The sequence below is a fragment of the Centruroides vittatus genome, unplaced genomic scaffold (genome assembly GCF_030686945.1).
Source record: "Centruroides vittatus isolate TY-2023 unplaced genomic scaffold, ASM3068694v2 scaffold_324, whole genome shotgun sequence".
Lineage (NCBI taxonomy): Eukaryota > Metazoa > Arthropoda > Arachnida > Scorpiones > Buthidae > Centruroides > Centruroides vittatus.
The window spans coordinates 2,306,930-2,329,425 of NW_027122701.1; the positions used below are offsets into that span (position 1 = coordinate 2,306,930).

At 30.2% G+C, this 22,496-nt stretch overlaps 1 protein-coding gene across 9 annotated transcripts in view; it reads left to right on the forward strand.

The window, feature by feature from the left end:
- Positions 1 to 6,664: 6,664 nt before the first annotated feature.
- LOC136988271 (uncharacterized) overlaps positions 6,665 to 22,496 on the forward strand; it is a 116,521-nt gene continuing 100,689 nt past the window's right edge. For 8 of the 9 annotated variants that reach the window (XR_010882736.1, XR_010882735.1, XR_010882737.1 and 5 more), the window contains exon 1: positions 6,668 to 6,863. The gene's annotated coding sequence lies outside the window, so the exon portion shown is untranslated. Of the gene's footprint in view, positions 6,864 to 22,496 lie in introns of all 9 variants that reach the window. The other variant, XR_010882738.1, reaches the window with a different exon arrangement.

Sequence of the window (22,496 nt, forward strand, 5' to 3'; positions counted from 1 at the left end):
TTGTCTATTCGCTTTTCTGTACATGAATATCGTATCCACCTGTTCCTGATAGGAATAATAGATTATTCTCACAGCACTACATCACACTTGCACCACGGACCTCTTCAGCAGTTAGACAACATGCTGCATATTCCCACTTTCACTGTCATAGTTGCTGAAATGCAGATATGCTATCATGATGTCATCCATCTAGTGCATTTCTGGAGATGTGTTAATAGATTTATTTTTGTTCTTTGTCATTTCAGGGATCCTCTACTTTAGTTTGTTCTCAAAGTTTGGAACCACCTCTATAGTAATAAATGTAGTAATGTAATAAATGTTCAAAAATCAAAACGTTATGATACGTAAAAATAATTATAAATATATTTTATTCTAACAAAGAAATTCTTGACAGTTTGTTTTTAGAAATAAATAGGCTAATGAATGTTTCTGGCAATGTTATTACAATGTATTAATATTTCAATATATACTTTAATATTTAAATTTGTAAATAAAGAGTTATGAAACACGACTTATTTCTGACAAAATACTATTTCAAAAAATTATTAAGATTTTATAAATTATTAAGAGACATCAAGAGTTTTAGGTTGTTTGACAGTTTTGTTTTTAAATTGTTTTATGCCTTAAAATAAATAGAACTTTAATTCATGAAATATCTGTGTAAATCTTGTGAGAATAAGTTTTGAAGTATCTTTTTATTTATTATTTATTTATTTATTTATTTATTTAACTTTTCGTCTACCAGTGGCTGAGTGGATAAAACCACTGACCACTGGTCGTGGGTTCGCGTGGATTTTTCCGAGTTTTCTTGATGTTTGAAACACTTTCATATGGGAACCTGGGCCTTATTTCAGTTATCCCGAGAAGCATCTCTCTTTCGGCAAATCGCCCAGGAGTCGTGTTGCCGTAAACGTAACACCATCAAACTAAAGAAACATTTTTTTTTCTTATATTATGTCTTAATCTCATTTTTATGCATCTATGCTAAAATATACGAAATTAATGTGATTGATATTGATGGTGATTACTTACCACGCTGAACTCTAATCGTTGTTGAATATATTGACAATTAAGTTTTTTGTTTTTTTTCAAAATGTCTAAATTTCATCTTTACAATATGATAAAAATAAAAATATTTTGTGTACAGAAAAGCTCTTTTGAAATAAATTATCACCACTAGCTAAAAATTTTATTTTATTCAACAAAACGTAATTAAATTATATATCAATTTTTAAAGAAAATATAATGAAAATTGTACAGATCAAGCATAGCTAATTATTGACGGATTAGCTAATGTTTTTCATACTTTAAATTATCTTTAAAGTATCAAAAACATTTTATGCTCATATATTATTATGAGACTATGGGGTTTAATATATATATATATATATATATATATATAGAATAAATATTATTTTAACAAATATATATATATATATATATATATTTGTTAAAATAATATTTAAAAATTTACACTTGATGGAAAAATTATCAGGAGAATTATCTTTGACTGAGGGAAAAAGGCACTTAGTTCCTCCCAAAACGATAGTTCGAGAGCGGTAACCGGCCCGACTTCCTTGTCTTGACAGAAGCATGGGGTGACATCCCAGTAATCCTATTGGATGTCAATTTTCTATAAAAGGGTAAAGGTCGTCTTTCTACGTGCTTTTAGCCTTGCTCTTGAGTTCCATCAAGGCTCTAGCCATTGTTCCCGTTTTGGCGCTCTTGCCGAGTGCCCAACGAATTAATTAGTAATCATCCTCCAGGACTCCAAGTATGTGATCCCACGAACTATTCGACTCTATGAACAGCACGACTCTGTTGTTAACGGAAAAGTATGATGTACAGGGGCAACAAGACTACTAATTTGAGGTGGAGAGCATATATTTTAAATTAAAAAATTATTAAAAATATGATTAAAAATTGCAGCCCGGCGTTGTGACGATGTCACAATAAATAATTGCTTGTAAATTTTGCAGTTTTTCGATGATAGAGTATTCTTGTATTCAACACGTTCTATTTGAGACCATAATCAAATATGTAATATGTATGTAAATTTCAAATGATTACATAAAATAGCAAATTTTTGTAGGTCCAATTTTCAAATCCCATTTTGTACGTCAAATACGCGTAGGCGCGTATGGTTGTATAACAATATACATCAGTGTATATTTATTTTATAGTGCAATAAAAACATATGTACGGCACTTGCCATTAATTATCTGAACATAAAATCATAATCGCTTATAACGCTTATCTTCTTGACGAAATTTTAATAAAAGAACACCTGTATTTATCAGCTGCGGCTCCTGCCACTCCGTTTAGGCATCAAGAAATTATGGTCAGTCTACCTCTTTTTTTCAGAACTATCGAGGATTTTGCCAGGCCCACAATGAGAGCAGCCAGATGGTGGAGATGGGATCCTCCATAGCTGGGACAGACTACCCACGAAAAGCTTCTGGGTCTTCTGCCCGAGAGTCTCCTGAGTCGTAAAGACTCAGGAGATTCCCGGGCATCTGCATCTGCCTTGGTCATCCGGCTGGCATTTCAATTTCAAAACTCCAAGGAAGTGGCATTAACCAAGCACAAGCCAATGCAATATTCATGCATATTCACGAAGTTGATTCTGATCTATACAGTTCATTAATATTTTTAGATTAATGGTCCGGTCACAAAGATTGGAGCATAATGAATAAATTTTCTTAGGAAAATATAAAATGAATGATTCAGAAAGTTATTTAAATAATTAAATAATTTCGTGCTTAAAATATGCAGAAATCGATAACATTCAGAATTAATGCAATAAAAACATATGTACCGGCACTTGCCATTAATTATCTGAACATAAAATCATAACACATCCAGCCGCATTTCCATTAACTGTATTCATGATATAATACTCATAATGTTAATATCTAAAAATATAGATATTGAAATACAAAAAATAAAATAGAACAATGTTCATAAACAGTTCATTTATGTTTTAAAACTATAAAATACATTTATCATTAATAATTTTTCTTCATATGGTTGAGATATCATTAAAACTATCGTATTTAAGTTATTAACGATTTTCCGATTAACAATGGTTCATGAAAAATATTTAATTAAAAGTTTACAGTGGCTTAAATAATGAATCTCAAAGCCTGTACAAATTTTATCCATTCGATTCACTAGTGGCCGAATGGATAAAGCTACTGAACATTAGTATGATGGTCATTCAAATGAAACTCGACTAATGGATATATCAAAGTGCGGAATGTGTGTATCGAGTCATTCTTCATTTGAAACGTAGGTGTAAACACTAGGCTCACACTGCAGTATCACTTGACGCTGCTGTCACGTGAACCTACAAACAAGCTGCGTTCGTTTAGAACGTCAGGCAGATACTCCGTTCCAGTGCCGTCACTAGCCATTCCTGTGCCCTGTGCAAGAATTTGCATTTAGGCCACTTAATTAATTAGATTTGGGAAAATAATAAAACAAATACATACATTTTGGGTCTCCCTTCCAAGTGAACCCTGTGCGGGTGCACCTGTTGCACCTGCCTAGTTACGGCACTGCTCCGTCCAACTTTCAAGCATGGATGCGTCAAGAATTGAGTAGTGCGTTTTTAACCGCAGAAGATGTCGGACCCCATGCCATCCATCGCCACATGAGCAATGTTTATTAATGGGTTTGACAACAATGAAAGACTGGAGTAAGCGCTTTCGAAATGGTCGGTCGTCGTTAGTTGATGATGCCAGGCCAGGGCAAGCACATTGTGCAATCAACGAGGTTACAGTAGCGGAAGTGGACAGACTCATGTTGGACGATAGACGGGTCAATGTGGAAGCACTGACGACCGAGGTTGAATAAGCGTCGGTAGTGTGCACACCATTCATTATCCGTGAGCATCTGTAGTACCAAAAGATATGCGCCCAGTGGGTGCCGCACAACTTGACGTCTGTGCAAAAAAGACCTTTGCATGGGTCTGTCATTGGAACATTTACTGCATTATTGCATTAAAGGTCGTCATTTCATGGAGATAATCGTTACAGGAGACAAAACATGATGCTTTCATTTCCAGCCGGAAAGCAAAAGACAGAGTACCCAGTGGAAGCACATGTGGTCTCTACCGCCTAAGAAATCAAAGGGAATGCAGACAACAAGAGAGGTGATTTGACATTCTTCTTTGACAGCAAAGACCCATTGTTGATGGAGTTTACCGCCTGTGGAACCACGATAAATGCTGCTCGGTACGTGGAAACTTTAAAGTCTCTGCGAGCTTCCATTAAGTCCAAGCAGCTTGGTCTTCTTTCGCAAGGCGTCGTCCTTCATGACAACGCTCGCCTTCACATCGCGCGCATCGTGCAGGAATCTCTTCTGAAATTTCAGTGGGAAACACTTCAGCATCCTGCATACAGTCCTGACTTGTCTCCGTGCGATTTCCACGGAGACAAATCGGAAACACGGACGATTTCTTGGAAAACGCACAGAGACAAGTCGGGAACTTAAGAGGTACCTGAAAGGGCGTAAGTTTCAATCGGACGCTAAGGTGGAAGAAGCAGTTCGGGAATGCTACAAACATTAACCCACTGAGTTCTATTAGCAAGGAATCGAACGTCTGGTGTCACAGTGGGACAAGTATCTTACTCATCAGGGGATTATTTCTAATGTGATTTACTGTACAGGAGGGTCTAATGATGTGTTCACTTGTTTATAATCGATCAGCGCCGCCGTAACTTATCCGTTACAATTCCCAGACACCTGTTATCAAAGAGTTGACCGTTACGATTTGACCGTTACGAGATTGACGGTTGCGATTTGCGCTGATCGATTATAAACAAGTGAACACATCATTAGACCCTCCTGTACCTACTAAATAAAATCATTGGTCGGGTTTCATTTGAATGGCTCGTATAATTGGTCTGAGTTCGCGCCTCATCAACGGACTGGCCGTGTAGAGTCTTTCGAGCTTTCTTCATGTATCTAACACCTAGATAATGGCGGCTCTCAAGGGCATTCTCCTTTTCTGGAAGATCGAGTCGTGGTTCTCATGCTGCGTTGTTATCACATTAACTAACCGGTCAAGAATGATCCATGAAAAAGTAAACAAGACCGACGATTCGTATTGATATATAGTACTGGCAAATCTTTAATTTGACGTTGGCCAGGTAAACACATGTAACCTATCAAAATCTAATAAAGTTTATTACAATAATTTTATGGTAATAAAAATAATTATCACATTTTATTATAATAATTTACAAACGTTAGAAAGTATACACTTCTTGGGTTGAGGCAACGCAAAACAAGGACGATCTGCCAAGGAAATGCCTCTCTGAAGAACTTTATACGGGAAACTAGCTCTATTTATGTATTAGACACACGAAGAAAACGTGAAAAACTACATGTGGCCAGTCCGTTGTTTATCCCCGAACCAGCATCAATTACCAGTGTTCACTAGCTTTATCCACTTTATTTCTATTATTTATTCTTTTCGCCCTGTAGGCACTAAGGATGCGACTATGCAGACGCGAACAAGCGAAAATATGTGGCGAGAAGAGGCGAGACGCGATAAATATCAAAACCTGTCAGATATTTAAATTTAACGCTGAAAATTCGCTTTAAATTTAATGCTTTATCCACTTTATTTCTATTATTTATTCTTTTCGCCCTGTAGACACTAAGGATGCGACTATGCAGACGCGAACAGGCGAAAATATGTAGCGAGAAGAGGCGAGATGCAATAAATATCAAAACCTGTCAGATATTTAAATTTAACGCTGAAAAAAACCAGAAATTCGCTCTCGCCACCGTTATTTCTCGCTTCTCGCTTGGACATGGTTTTCCTTTGCGAAAACTAAATCTCTCGCAACCTCTCGCTCGCTCTAAATTCGCATCTGCCTAGTCGTATCCTAAGAGGACCCTTTTTAAAATTAGTCTCATCGTAGGTTCGGCCAAACGCAATGTAAAGCAGCCGTGTAGTGAAGGACAGGACCTGACATATCTGAGACAAACCATCTCCAGAAAATCCTAGGACTTTTCGACCTGCATGGACCGTTTTAGTAATAGTTTTAATAGTTGGAAAATTTCTCGTTTTCTTCCCATTTTTTCAGCTTTTTAAGCTGTTAAGAATTGTCTGAAACTAGGAAATTTCCTTCAAATTGATAACATTAAATCAACACATTTACTAGAAGTGCGAAATATTTTTACGGAAAATTAAGATATATTATTCCAAATTAATCAATACTATTTATTTAAAAATATTTATACGTAAAATTTTGTAACAATTAAACGTTTGCGTTTGAAAGTCAATAAATTATTTGATTCATACTCTATCTGGCAGCACTGCGTCATTGTTAAAATATAAATAGGGTTTTGGCTTGTTTTCCTGTAAAATATATATATAAATAAAATAAAACATTTGATATTATTTTTTTTAAACAGATAAAAACTTGTTCTGGAAAAATTAAAAATATATAACTATAAATAATAAACATTTAAGTAATAAAATTCCAAAAATAAAATATTAATTACTATAACATTTCTGTCGATAACATGGTAAAGAATACAATTATTTTATCTAGTTTAATAAATTTTCTTTTTTAATACAATTATTATAATGATTTTTTTTTTTTAAATTCAACATTCTTATATCCATTTTGATATCTATGACCATCTTCCTCGTTTCCTTTCAATGCCTATCAAAATGGTGGTCGTTAAGTTATGTATTGTTCTGCGCGAGGAATAGCTTTCTTTTAAAAGCAGTGATCAGAGCAGACGTAAGAATCAGTTTTAGTCTTTTAGTTCAATGAGATCGTAGCATTTATCCATGTCAATATTTATGGTCGAAATGAATGAATATCAAATATATTTGGGTACGTACTGTACAGTATATTTATGTACATTGCCATTATATATATGAACTGTCAGTGTAGAACTTCGAATGGAGAATGCATAATTTTATTTAATTGGATTAATTTTTAAAAATACGCTTTAATTAGTTTTTTCTATTTAATGAAAGAAGTCGATTGAGAAAAAACCCCGATAATTTTTTTTTGTTTTTTTAATATAAACCTTAAGTTATTGCAATTAATAAAATATCGAATTAAATTTAATTTATAAAAAAAAATTTAAAAATATTATGACAATGCTTAAATTAGCTTCAAATTATAATTGATATTTTAAAATTAACTTTAATAATTAGTTCCTAGAAAAATAGGCTAGGTCGTACAGTCAACTTTAGAAACAGTTTTAATATTTTCTTTCTATACGATAAGAATATTTTATGATGCGAATTAATTGCATTGAAATGATGTGTTTTCGCGGGAATTTTACTAAAATTCCCGCGAAAACACATCCATTAATAAATACGATTTTTAGTAATCGTATTTATTAATGGTTTCTTACATTGAAAAATGTGCTAATAGTGTCAACGGGTATTAAAAAGTTTAAATTACAGCGTTATAATTAAATTTTATAAGTTTAATGCAATATAATTGGATCTATACATATATAAAGTCATTTTTTGAATGAAATTAAATACTTCATTCAAATACTACTGTATAGTTTTTGTTTTGTCATGCTTTTCTGAGATGTTTGAAATTGGGAAAAATATGAAATTTTAAAGTTATATATATTATACAAATGCACTTGTTCAATTCACATTATTATTTTTTTAAATTTTATTATTCATATATTAAACTTCTGATTTATGACATTAATATATTTTTAATGTAAAAACATTTAATATTTTAAATTGTTAAAAGAACTCTTATATAGTTGCAATTAAAGCTATGAGTAAAAAATAAAATATGGTACAATACATTAAATTTAATAAATATTTTTATTATTTTTTATCTTGGCATTTCTGATCTAAAGTTTTTGATTTGCTTTTTTTGTTTGATTCTTCATACGAATGTTGTAACATGTTATAACATGTAAAAAAATTCTTTTTTTTTTAATTATAAATTGATAAGTTATTTTTAAATGAGAAATATTTAAAATTAGTGGTTTTAAATAAATTTCTTATGTTATATTTGGAAGTGCAATGAATTGTAATTTTAGTGAAATATTTGAAAAATGTGTACAGTAGAATACTTCCACTTTACAGATGCTTACTTTACAATCTTTGCTTTTACAACTAGTATAAATTTTAAATTATGATTATCTGAAATGCTATATTTAAATAATTATTTTTGCCATATTTTTTCTAAGCTATTTTAATGTTATGTTATATAGTTCCAAAATTATTTTCTGGTAATAGAACCTTGATTTTAGACTGAATTTAAAAGAAATTGAATTCAAATTACAATAGTATATTTAACGGTGGTTTGCTAGAAACTAATTAGATCATTATCTGTTATATTTAGTTTGGTTGTAGAAAAACTCAAATTATTTCTGTTTTGGAAGCTGAATGATCAAAATTTTAATATTTTATTTTAAAATTTTGTATATAAAACAACACAAGTATTTGCATTCTTACTCAATAATATAGTTTTAAATGATTTTAAAACTTTTTAATTTCAATAAATTTAAAATAATACTAATCAGTATAATAATGTGTCTAGTCTAAAAGAAATGAAACTGATGTAGTATAATTTTTTAATCTATTCTTATATACTACTTTTTGATTGTTCAATTCTACACTTCAAAACTTTTATTTTCTTGTGGTTTTTAATTTTAACTTTATAGGAATGCCTCAAAATTTATTAAAATCATTTGTTGTATTTTATTAATTATAAAAATGGTGTTTTAGGTATAAAAAGTTTTAATAATTTATTATTTATGATAATAGAGTTAAGTCTTTTTTAAAAGTTCATTTTATCCATATTCATAAAAATGTGAAATGTTTTCATTGTATTCAAACTTTAACTAATTAGTTATTGATACCATATTTTTAAGTTTTTTATATTTACATTAAATACATATGATGATAAAGTTCTAAACTAAAGTGAAAGAATCTGAAAATAGCTTTTAAAAGATTGAAAGTACTTGATAAATTAAATTAGCACTGGGTAGAAAGGTTTATATTATTATTATCATATTTTCACTCCTTGAAATATGCAATATTTTGTTTTTAACAATGATTTTTGTACTTTTATACAAATTATTTTTTGTAAATTAATTGAATTTCCTTTTCAAATCCATAAAAGACAGCGAGTGCTTATCTGCTTTAAAGATGATTCATCAGAATCATAATTACCACAGTATTAGTAGCATACTTCATTTTTTCTAGGAAAAATTCTGAGATGAACAAACTGTTTCATTTAATATCTTATCCATTTTTGTTTAGTAAGTGCTGATTTTAATAAAAAATAATTTTCAGAATAAAAAAAGTAGAAACAATAAAGATGATGATAAATGTCTGTTTTCAGAAATTTTATATACATATACATATACATATATATATATATATATATATAGCCTATTTATATACTAGCTGTATTTAAAGAATTTGCAAAAGTAGTTAATTAAAGAAAAACAAATAGTCTTTATTTTTTGTCCATGTCACACCTTGGGAATAAAATAGTTTTATGGCAAAGTGAACATTTTACTTTAGGCTCTTATCCATCTTAATATATAAAACATGTAAAAAGAATTTTTTTTTGGCATTAATAGAAATTACAATAAAAGGTCAACTCTACTGTAAGACATATGAAGAGGTGTGACAAGATGAAAAATGAAGACTTTTTGTATTTCAATTCTTTTTGTGAATTCTTTAAACAATAATTGTTGTCTTGGCTATTTTGTTAATATTAACTGTAATTTAATTCATTTTCTTAACATTGAAATATAACGATATCAAGAAATGAAGACACATTTTTTCAGGATATCAGCATTTTCGTTTATATCTGGATTTTGTTTGATAAAAATGAATATAAACATTTGAATTTCAGATTTTGAATTCCAATAAGAGTTTATAATTTAAATGGTATTGGATGTATTATATTTTTATTTTAAAAATATAATACATACAAATATTTTATAAAATTTACTGACTGACTCATTATTTTATTGAATCTATTTTAAAACTAAAACCAACCTCTCCCACAATCCCTGGGAAGGATAAATCAACACACTAAAAACCTTTTTTTATATCCCAGTACGAATAGTTTTAGATAAAAACTAACATTTTCAACCAAAAAACTTGGTATTCGTCAGGCTCTTGACTAGTATAAAATTTGAAACTGGAATTCGAACATGTTTAAAATTATTTAAAAATTGGAAACTAATTTTTGCCATACATGCTATTGAAGTGATAAAAATATTGTTACATCCCCACAAATAAATAATACATGATGTATTTGCTGGTGTAGAAGCATTAGCAACTTGCTAGTGTTGTTTATGCTTTTTTCTCTTAGCACCACCTCCATGCATACAAAATATTGGCGGCATCTTTTGCATTAATACAGTTGCCAGCCAGGCTGGCTGGCAACTGTATTAATGCAAAAGATGTATATTTCTAATGCTTCAAGGTTGCAAAGGTGTTGAACCTAATCTGACATTTGGCTCTATGGAGGTTGGCTTGTATTTCAGGGTCTGTGGCATAGGCAGCTAGGATGGTGGTATGCCTTTGGTTGACGATATCATACCCGTGTTCCTGTATTCTTTTGCTTAGTGAGTGTTTTGTGGATCCGATGTATACTAGATCTCTCTGGAATCTGTGGTCTCTGAGAGGAACCATATAGACACCTGGTGCTCGACTTTCCTCTGTCCTGTCTTTGTCATTGCATAACAGCCCATATATTGTGTTAGATCTCTTATATGCGATCTTTCTGCCTTTATGGTTAGCAATTTCTTTATAAATGGAACTTAGGTATTAGGCGTGCCGTTAGTAGGTTGGTGTACTTGTGCAATAAATTATGTATCATGCTTCGACCATACCTGTCATTTACCGCTATGTTTTCAATGTACTTTAGTTCTGCCACAGTATCCTCCCATCTAGTGTGGTGTTTGTATGCACTTCTAGTTAGCGCATGGAATGCAGAAATCTTGTGCAAAAAAGAGTCCGCAGAGTTCAGCGGAATAAATATTGGTACGTAGCAAGTTTAATAATGTATGCTGGTTTGCACTCTGTCTGTGTCAAGGCGAAAGTTGACATCTAGGAAATGTGCATTTGTGTCACTCTTCTGCTCCAGTATTTTAAAACTGTTAACATTTAGTAAATTCAAATGATTGATAGATGTTGCTTTAAAATTTTATCATCATATATATCAGCAAAATCAGACAACACTGGAATCATTATATATATATAGAATATATACTAAAATTGCTTAGTTCAAGGAGTCATGCATGGAATTCTAATAAAATATTTGGCTTTCTGAACTAAATAGTTGTAGTGTATATTTTACATCATATTTAAAAATATATATACATGTAAATAAAATCAATAAAAATTCAATGGTAATTAAACAAGAAAAATAGTACAAATTGTAGGAATTGATAAGTTTAATATTTTGTCTTATAAAATAATTTTTTTATAATCAGTTTTGACTTAGATTTCTATAATATGAATATACGTTATAAGGTAAAAACCTGTTCAAGATGGTACTTTAATAAAACGGAAACCTGCCTAAGTGGGAAAATTCTTTAGAATGCAGCAATTTCCTTTGTTAAAAAACATTCCAAACCAGAATAAATATTTGGTACCATGTGAGGTCAGTTTACACGAGTTTTACTATACCTCCACCTTCTATACTATTCTGTAATTACAAAGTTATTATATACCAGTACAAACTATTATAAATAATATAACACATAGTGCATTGTATTGAATCATTTACAACTTTTGACAGCTATATTTATCATAAAAATTAGTTTCTTCAAAGTAAAACTAAAAATAATATAAAATAACCTATAGAATACATAAAATAACATTAAACTAAAAGTCTTAAAAATTCTCAATGTAAGCTAACAAATTACTTGTGAATAAAATATTGTATACAGATTTCTAACTTTTTTCTAATAATAAATAATTTATAGTAAATTATTGTTTTTATTTGGAAAGGAATTTTTTCTTATAAATAATTTTGACATTTTCACATTTAAGTGCAGAATATTTATTTTGAATATCAGCCAATACTGTTTTCACTATAAATTTTGTAAATAATTTGTTAGTCAATTTTAACTTTCATAATTTTCACATTTCTGATTTGACTTTAATTTGAATATAATTTTTAACTTTGATTTTTTCATAGTCTTCAAGCAATGGTCAGTAAAAGTTATCAAAGTATTATAAACATTTACATTAAAATATAGAGTTGCCTGGGGTAAATTAAATTTTTCCTGCCTGTCAATTTATACAGCTAATTTGAAAATCTGGTGCTGACTCTTTAAAGTGCTAGGAGTGCTTTATTTATGAAGACTTTTATTGTGATCCTATTTTTGTATTTAAAAATTTATTTTGTTTACTAAAAATGGGGTGTCCTTTTTCCCCCTCAGGAATAGGAAATATTATCCATAAATGTAAGTAAATTAGAGAGATTTTGTATTATATTTTTGTATTAATTAATAAAAGCATACACTAAAGTAGGATTTTTATCCTCCTACTTTGGCTCAATCCCATAGAAACTAAAATTTGGTATTTACAATTACTTCATACTAGTGGTACAATCAGGATTTAATTTTAGGGGAGCCAAGTTAAACAGATAGGAATTTTATTGAATTTGCATTAAAATTTTTTTATCTTATGTGGCCACTAATTCATAAATAGTATAGAAATAGAAGACATGACACAATATAGATAAAAGAATGAATTTCAATTAAGAAAAGATTTTTGGAAAATTTTGTAGTGTTTTTTTTTTCCTTTTTCTTTGGAGGATACCAAGACCCTTTGGCCCCCCTTTGGGTGCACTACTGCCTCACACCAAAATGAGTGGAAAAGGGTAATTACTTTTAGTCTCAACTTAATTCCCACTATTTTCAATAAAAAATTGAAATCCATATCAGCTTATCTAATTCCCCTTTGTACTTAAGATTGTTTTATTCCTTTACAATGGACATTATCTGTTGTTTCTATTTTACTTAAAAAGGATTCTGATTTGTTTTGCCTTATCCCTCTTGCCCTGGCTATGTTAAAGATCTTTGAAATATGCATACACCATTCCATAAATAAGCCTATTACATCCCATATTAATAATGCTCAACATTCTGGTAATTTACAAACTTTGGATTAAGTTATCCACATTCATAGTGTACATTGACATAACCAAAGGCCTTTGATTCTGTTGTTCTGAATATTCTGCTCAAAATATTATTATCCTATGAATTCGAAATAAACAGTGTAATATCCTGTCTTAGTAATTTCTACATATTGTATATGTACGGTACAAAATAAAAGTCTGTGATCTCCAGTTTCAAGAATTTTCCTCATTATTAGGTATACCTTAAGGATCTATTCTTATCAATTTATTTTTCATTGCTTATATTAATAAGCCACTTTCTCTTATAACTTCTTTTATCAACAGCTATAATAATAATGACATCAATATTGCTAATTCCTGCCAAACAGTATTACAAGAATGTAAATAAATTACTTTAAACAAATTTTTTAAAGTAAGTATTTAAAACCTTGGCCGATGGTATTTAATTTTTTTTTTTAAATGTAAAAACATTGCAAATATCTTTGCTTTTTTTCTGTCTCTTACACCAGTGACAGTCCAAAACAGAATTCTTATATACAGAGATGACCTTTCCTTTGAGGCTACACCCTGCAACATCATGTAAATGGAAACAGTGTCCTCTGGTAAATTAACCAATTTCACAATAAAATACATAAAACAAATATTTAAAACCTTGGCCAACAGTAGTAAATAATCAACTTGAAGCTCTTATCAATTTTTTAAATCTCTCCTTTCTTATAAAAAATATTCTATCATGCTTGACAGGAGAATTTCTAGTAAATATATATATATATTTTAATGAATTGCTCTGTTCACATCATCACATTAATTTAAAAATTCTGCCTGGAAATACTAGAAACTAGAAAGTCTTCATGCCTTCATGTTCATTTTTGCTTTCTTAATAACACAATTAAGTATTTTTTTCTATCATTTCTATAAATCTGTCAACAATATGAGAACATGTTATATCTATAATAATAACAATAATATATATATATATATATATATATATATATTAATTTTGATAAGTTTAATAAATTTGATTTGAAAAATAATAAGTAAAAAGTATTTCTTTTATAGTAGAATTAATATCTACTATAAAGAAATACTTTTTACTTATTATTTTTCAAATCAAATTTATTTATTTTTGTCTAATTGTTATTGTTATACAGTATATTTATTGATTTCTTTTTAATGGGATTTGTTTCATTGTTGGTGTTGGGAGTGGCAATTATTGTCTTACTTGTTAGTGGCATTACCTGTATATTAACATTAAATAAATTTTGCCTCTACTTAAAATCCAACATGCTGTTTGTTTATTTTATTTTTTTGTTTCTGTTCAATATCAGGGGTCACCAAACTACGGCCTGCAGGCTGGATCAGGTTTGCGAGGTCAGTTCATCCTGCCCATTACCGCACTGTGCCACAAATGGGCTAAAATATAATTATTTATATGGAAATATCATAGATTGTAAATAAACTTACTGTGTGAAAAAAATTAAAATAAGTGTAAGTAAAAGTGCCAAAATTGGTCCAATCTGATTTTTGAATCTGACAGTAATTTGTGTTTTTCATGAACTATAGAGGGTGCTGAATTTTTACAAAATGGCTACTTTATCTGGGTCGCTTGTAACTAGTAATGTAAAATTAATCATATATTACTGCCCGATATAATGATATATGCTGCTTGTAGCTGTTTATCGAGAAATTTTATAGTAGCAGAACAATTTATTGCTAGCGGGATACGTCATTATGTGGTATCGAAGCAAGTGAGCGAGATCGTTCTATGCATATTTGTGCTCTTTGTGTTAAAAACATCAGCTTTGACATTGTCCTATCAGGGTTAGATTTACAAGTAAAAAGCTATGTAAATTGTTGCTTAGGCTTCGACTTTCAAGGAGCCTCAAACATTTGTACAAACAAAAAAAAAAAAAATTAAAGTCGAATTTTGTAATAAACATTTTTTTACAAACCAACAAAACATACTTTACTTTTTATTTTGTGTAGTATTTCGTTAATTTTTTTCTAAGAATTAACGTAAGGTCTTTTTTAATAAAAATGATAAAACCAATTTTAAAAAAGATTTTTAAAGGAATGGGTATAAAAATTTAATCAAATTCAGTTATAAAACAGAAGACTAGTGAAACCTCGCATCTTTTTCTTCCAATAACTGTATTGAATCAGAGAGATAGTCTGATTTAATTTTTTTCTTTTTATGATTGACTTCTAAAATTGTGAAGGGTTGGTAAGGGGAATTACATTCAGCTTAAGGCTTCGAAATGCTTAAATCCGACCCTGTGTCCCACACAAAATAACTGGCATTTTAACTTTAAGAAAATATCTTTTAAAATTGACAGCATAACTTGTTCGTGTAAAATTGGACAATCGGGAAACTGCCAATTCTTAAGTCTAATTCACTCTTTCACAATTCGGAGAAGCTCATAAATATAACCGACCGATTTCCGAATAATCATCTGTTTTTCGTGTGAGAATAGACGAAAACTTATATTAGGCTCCCGTAAATATTTGAAATTGCAATTTGGAACGCAACAGAAACCTTTGCTTTTTCTATTGTTATTCATATTTACTGCTGATAATACACAAGAATTAATCAAACGACCCAGATAGAATAGTTATGTTTTTAAACACCAGAGGGCGAGCATCCGGTGAAAAATGCGAATATAATTTTTAGATAAATCAGTGAAATAAAAAATTTGCCGACTTTGGATATCTGAGCGCTTTTTGTATGAGTACCTGCAATGAAGTTTCTAAAGAAAGTGATTACGAGCTTGCTGCAGCGATCCTGTTTGTGTATTGGTAAATAAATATGTTGGTTGTCTTTTATTTTTTGTATTCAGTGTGCTGTATTGAACAAAGTGGTTATACAGCCTGTGCTCATCATTCTCTCAGTTATCTGGCCCACTGTGAAAAGTTTGGTGACCCCTGTTCTATATTTTTATGTTACATGTGAAAATATACTGGTAATTAGGATTGTTAAATGTGAGAACGTAATCGAGGTTACCCATCTAAGTTCACCCATCTAAGTTCAGGAAGAACTTGAGTAACACTTAATTAACACCTGTTGGTGAAACAGTTTCTCCAATTTGTCATACCCAATTTAGGAGATGGTTACCTTACGGTTCTGAAGTGGTAGGAGGGACTTAAAGATAAAAGATCGGAGATCGATAATTGCAAAATCAACGTTCTTCTTAATGTCAGGAGCCCGACACCAGGTTATCGGTTTTAGGACACACATAACCACGCATAGTAATTCGTCTCGCAAATTATACGAGAGCGTCAAGCGAGCGGTAGAATGAGGAGTCATGCATTTAAATAATAAACAAATTTAATATAAACTAAAATAGGAATATACAATTAACGCGTTCAGCCCTTAGCCCGAGATATCTCGGGCAAGTTGTATAGCGTTACAAAAAATGGGGTCCTTTAGGACCCCTAAAAAAATTTTTTTTTTTTTTTGATTTTTCGGATGTTTTCTAAGTCTCCAAATTTTTTGAAAAATTTTTACCCGCGCGAAAAAATTTTATTGCGAGTTTAATTAACCTTTAATGACACGCAATTAACGCTTAATGGTTTTTTTATGGGATTTTTTTATAAAACTTTATTCATCTTTCTAAAGTTCTAGTGCGTCGATTTTACTTCGGTAAAGTTATTTAAAGCTATTTTCTGATGTCAAAAACAGCATCCAATAGTTTTTTAATTTTTTTAATTAATAGATTTTATTATATATACGTTTAATTAAGTCGGGGGGTCGGAAATTTCAATTAAAATCGTAATTTTAAAAAAATATTTAGAAATATACCGCCATCTAGTATTCACCCTACTTTTTACCCTTCTCCTCCCGAGAGTTTCATGAGAATGTCCCGCGAAAGACGACACCAGCTGTTCTCAAGGTCATCCAGCTGTGTAAACAATGACGCATCAGTGTCAAGTTTCGCGCTAAGGCGAGAAAAAGGAAATTGTACTTTGAAGTGTTTTCTTCAAAATTAACACATTTCTATAATTTTTTTTTCGTTTTTATGTTTAACTACATTAAAAATTAAAAAGTATTTAATTCACCGGAGTCCCAAGGAGTTAAATGCAAATCACAAACAATATTATAAAAACATGAAATGCAACAAAAAATAATTCGAACTACTATATCTAAACCTAACCTCTTAATTTGTCTTATTAATAACTTAATCTATACCTTAGTTTGCGTGTGGAGAGAGAGTTTACAGATATCTAACGATCAGTACCTCAGCAGCTTCTTATAGCATGTCATATTTGAAGAACTTGTAATCTTCTCATATTCACATATACCAATACTAATAATGTCTATACATGCAGGACCTGCACCCAATAACTATTTCTTGAATGGCTTTCCTCCTATGGACTGCACCTTAGAGTTCTGTATGGCTGGTTCAGGTTCTAATTATTACTCTGATGAACTGCACCTAACATCTTATGGGTATGGCTTCTATCCTTCCATGGACTGTGCATTTTGGCGCTAAAACGGCTCTCTTTTATAGGGCCTAGAGGCCTGCAGCCGGCCAAGCCTTGTTCTTTGATTCATCTCAACTCTGTTGATGAAAAGGAAGTCTTATTTCCATTGATTTTTGATAATACTTTCGATTTTACACTTTATTATTTTAATGATTTTTTAATATGTCTTAATTTGACTTGACATTATTTCTATTACATAACATTCTATATCGACTGTTGATTATAGTCATATAATCCTTTAAGGCTAAAATAGGGATTTTTATCCAAACAGACAAAATTGAAAGTTCTTGACATATTTGACGTCATCGACCAGGAAGTTATTTCAACGGAAACTTCTTTTGAATCATTATCAAAAATTATAAAATATTATTTCAAATTTTTCAATAAAGTTTACAATTTATTTAATTAATTAGCGTCCTTTCGAACCTGCAATCTCACATAAACAATGGTGATTGTACAGTACTTTAGATAATATAAAAGTCAGATTCTGCTCAGCTAAGGGTTTGGAATCTAGAAATATAAAATGAAAATAAATTCAGCTACTCAAAACTGAGAGTACATTAATAAACACTGCATATATAACCAATATCCAGCAAGAATAAATTACAAGAAAGCAAACTTTCACATTCATGTTTAATGGGCATGGTCAGGGTAACTGATTTTTGCAGCTCAAAGGCAGCTGTTCTTCCAGCTTGGAAATTGATCTATAAAGTTCAGTCTTACAACTCTCACCCCCTCCTCCTTTTTCTCTCTTATATTACCCCTCTTTTAACATGTGGATGGCAATTGCCTATTTCTAGTAACTTTTCAGTTTGAACTGTTTATTTTAACAGCTGCATTCCAACTGTGGTCAATTAGTCTGATGATACCTATTGAACACAGATGAAAAAGTTTGTAATTTCTTGCTGGTTATTGGTTATATGTGCAGTGTTTATTAAAGAAAACAAAAGATAGAAAAAAGCATGTTGGATTTTAACTACACAAAATATTAAATTTATAACTGATGCAAATAAAAGAAAATAAATATATTAAATTTAATTCAATATAATACTAAATTATTTTCATATTTTTTAAAAAAACAAACAAAAGGAGAATCAAACCTGAGTTAGAAAAACAGGTATTGTTAACCATACCACACCTCAATTGGCCTCAAGCTTTTCAAGTGAACTACTTATTAATTACTCAGATATTTCTTTTCAGGTTAATTACTCAGATATTTCTTTTCAGGATTTCTCCTTGTGTGTTGCCTATTCATGCAAATAGCTTTACTGGGTTTTAAAGGGCACCAAGATCTACACAATAAATAGCATTTTATTAAAAACTGCACATAGCATCTTATCAGTCTGATTTTTATAGGCTAAAACAAATTTTGTAACAAATTATTTCATAAACAAGGCAAATGAAACCAATTTACAACATAAAATTATGCGAAAGCAAATGTTTTTGACCATATTAAACAGGCATTTTCAGGCTATCACTAACAAATTATTCCATTTGAGCATATTCTGATATATATCAATGCAGGTTTCCTTCCTGCTATTCATCTGTTTGGTGAAATAAAGTTGTCTAATTTTGCTTATTTCACATCTCAAAAATTCTTGTTCATTTATAATTTCCATGCCACAGAAGGTATGTATAGTCCTAAGCACAAAAACTGAGCGATTTATAAGCACAATACGTGCATTTACTCCACTTAGAAGGGATAAATGTAATTGTGCAATTTTTGAACATTTTCTTTATTATCTCTGCCAATACAGTATATATACAGGGATAATTGCAGATATACAATATATGTAATTAGTATTTAGTATTGTAACAAAGCCAATAACAAAATAAAAATGATAATAAATAGTATTTAGTTATTTTTACACTTAATTTACATAATTTGGGATAGTACATAAACACTAATTACATTATGGGGGCCAGTGAGTACATGGATGAACAGATTTTTACATTACAGAGTTTAAAAAAATAAAGCAAAAAGATGATGTCATCATTAGTTTCAAAAATTATTTTAATTATTAGTTAATGTCATGCCATCCATGGAAGCTGTGGAAGTGCTGCTTTCCTTGTATTTTCTAAAATATAAATACATATTGTGCAATTATTTTCATATTTTAACTACTTTGAATTAATTAAAATTAATATGTTATTATAACTGCATTATGTATTTTATTACAAATTTTTATACATGTGAAAAATAATGATAAGATTGCTATTGTATATTCAAATATTAATTTGTATATGCATATTTCCAACAGAAGCGCCATATTGTCGAATATGGAATAGCTTCCATGGCAAAAATATTTGAATCGTGTAAAGCAGCCAGATTACAGGCATTCACACATGCACTTTACAGAGCACCAACCTCATGTGATTTAGCTTGTGGATGCTACACACCAAAATATTGTATAACACTTCCAATAATTCTATCCAGGGCCAGCACAACTTCCCATCAAATGTCATCGCATGCCACTGGTTAATGTTAATATAAGATAGTGATCTAACTGCCTACCTTTATAAAAAATTATTTTATATTGGATTTACCATCTCACAGAACTGGATGTCATCTTAAACACACCAAAAAAACCACAAATCCAGCTCTTTAAAAGCTTAACGTTTAATGTCAAAACTAAAAACAAATGTTTTTGGCTGTTTTAAACAACTGTCATTAGGTTTACAAATATATTTGAACATGACATGCACTGTTGAATATGTTTAAATTCTAAAGATTTTTGAAAAATGCTGTTTGATTGGGCATTGTAAAAATGATATATCAAAAGTTACTATTATTTTATTGGATTTCATATAGAGCTCCATGCTATTGACAGGATATTGTCTAGGGTTTCTCAAACGGGATCCTGGTTGTTTTTTTTTTTAACCCTGGAAATTTTTCTCATCCCAGAAATCCCGCAAATTTCTTAAAAATTCACTTTTTTCTTATTTTGTGTTAAGGTTGAGAAAATTTTGCAAATAGAAAGTATAATTAACTCATAAACTGTCATAATATATTTGTACTGTATTTATTAATTTTAAACCTACTTATTAGTTTTTTAAATTATTGTTTGTTATGGCATGTCAGAAATGGTCAATAATCAATATGTAGCTTATTTGTGGCAGGACTAAAAATTCTTTACTTGTCAGAACTTGTAATATCTGGAATAATTGTGCTTATGCTGTCTTAATTTTTAACCATGCCCAGTAGCTTCAATAACTGCGTAATGCCAGGTTGTGCAAATTTGGCAAGAATACAAACGAGTACGAAGTCTTGCCAAGTATGAAGTTTTTCTTCCTAAACCTGATTATTAAAGACAAACGAATTGCCAAATTATCGGGCTATAAGCTTGATGTTTCTATTAAAGCAGCCGAGGTAGACAAATCAAGAATACTCGAGAGCAAAAGAATTATTACAATCTCGAAAATGAACTAGAAATCTTCCAGGCTACAGGTGAAAAAACACATCTGTCTTTTCTTAAATGCATTAAAGATGATTCTACCCACATGAATTGAATCGGAAAGGGCATTCTTGGTAGCAGGCTTTTCATTAGTTAAATAAGAACCAGATCGAGAGATTGGAGTATTGACCATCTTTGCTTTTTTTAAAATCTTATTATAAAAATTTTCAATAATATTTTGTATTATGTTTTATTTAAAAATGAAAATTACTTTTTAAGTTAGAAGTTTGATTTAAGTTCATTTTTTTTAAAATTTCAACTCAATTCAAAGCATTTTTGGTGTTGTAAACTTCCAGCAAACTTTAATAAATTTTTTCTATATAAAGTCTTATTACAGGAACCAATAAGACTTGATAGTGACATTTGATATGCCAATTTTATAATGTCTAATCAAACAGCATTTTTTAAATACTTTAGAATTTAAACATTACATTTGATAGTGTGTGCTGTATTTGAATATACAGTCAAACCTGTTTTTGTGCGGGGGATAGGGACCACATAAAAGAAAATGCATTAAAAAAAAATTGCGCGAAACTTCACGAGTGGCTATAAAAAATAGTTTTCGCAACACAATTAAAAAAATATTTTTTTATGCGGTGAATAGGGACCGCATAAAAAAAGTCTCACGTAGAAAATAACTCGAAACCGTACGAAATAACTAGGAATTGTCTTTTTTAACTCCTTGGGCCTTTTTCTGCAACACCTAATGGGGGAAAAATCCTCTAAGAATTTTAATTTTTATATTAATTAATTATTTCCACTTAAATACGAATCTAACATTAAAAAGTTAAAAATAATCGTTAAATAATGATTTTATTTAATAAATATAGCTGCAGGAAGTGTTATTTCATTTAACAAGGCGTGAAATTTCACACCTGCAGTCTAAAGCTGGAGGGGAGCTAACTTACCGCATCTGTTCAAATATAACATAATATTTATGGTTTTTATGCTATTAAAATAAGAGGGGACCGAAATAAACGTTTAAGAAAAAAATTTTACTGAATAAAAAATGAAAAAACCTGCTGATGTCAAAGAAAACAACCAATAGAGTTTTTTTAAAATTTTACAGGAGTCAATTATGTTCCAATTTGATTGAAATTTTCATATACAGCACAAAACAAATCGCACAGAAAAAGACCGCACAAAAACAGGTTTGACTGTATTTGTAAACCTGAGATGGTTGTTTAAGATGATCAAAAACATTTGGTTTTGTTTTGAGATTAAAGTTTAAGCTTTTCAGGTGCTGGATTTATGGATTTTTGGTTTTTATTTTATATTAATAATAATTAGCTAAACTACGGTTTGAATAATCTAGAAATTAATATGATGATTATATAATATTTGAGCTTGGTTGTTTACATATATCTGCAATGGGTTGTTAACAGAAATGAAACAGAAAAAGCAATATTTTAATCAGAAATGCACAACC